Genomic DNA, 807 nt, shown 5'->3' with positions numbered 1-807 from the left:
TTTCGACAAGGTTTTGTCATCATCAGGTTATGATGACAAAACCTTGTCGAAACGTTGTACATTTGCTGTTATGTTAAACTTATATTGAAGTTTTTCTTCATTACCCATTCAAGCCGTCTCCAAGCATTATAACTCTCCTAGGGTATATTCACCAGTTTAGAAATAAAAAAGTGTGTTTCATACCGCAAATTACTTGGAAAAGGCTATGGACTTTCATAAAAATCTTAATACAAACGGAGGGGAGAATTTGTTTCAAATGAAGATTTCTCTGCTAGACCCGAACCGTTGAAAACAAATATTGTATTGTTCGAAAACTGTAATTGTAAATTATCGATCAAAGGCAATATTGTAGTGCTTTTTTATCGTCAGTCAGATATTGTAATGACCAGAAAACTCTTTAATTTCTTGAAGATAGCTTTTATATGCAGAAACATCTGTTAGCTGAGTTCTTGCACAAATCTTAAAATATAACGTTGATAAACGGAAACATCGGCACATGTGGATATGTAGATCTTGAAAGTCGAGTTGTTCAAAACTTGAAAATAGCGCTTATAACTGGACCAATTGTTGGTTGAGATGTTGTAAAGGAAATATCTGATGAAGCTTTTCGCCAGACACTAATCATAGCAGAACCGTCTGTGAAATGATCTATAGGAAATAGTACAGCTCATAAAATGAGTCAGATCAACTAAGCCGGTAAGACGATCACTGATTGGCATGTTTTTTAGCCAATCAAGAAATGTCACAGACCTATTGACGGATGTGTAGATTGTATTAGGAATTCTTTTTGGCGGCAAAGGACAGATT

The sequence above is a fragment of the Limulus polyphemus genome, unplaced genomic scaffold, assembly GCF_000517525.1.
Source record: "Limulus polyphemus unplaced genomic scaffold, Limulus_polyphemus-2.1.2 Scaffold249, whole genome shotgun sequence".
Taxonomy (NCBI): Eukaryota; Metazoa; Arthropoda; class Merostomata; order Xiphosura; family Limulidae; genus Limulus; species Limulus polyphemus.
The sequence above is the reverse complement of the archived record's forward strand: the minus strand, read 5'-3'. Positions refer to the sequence as shown.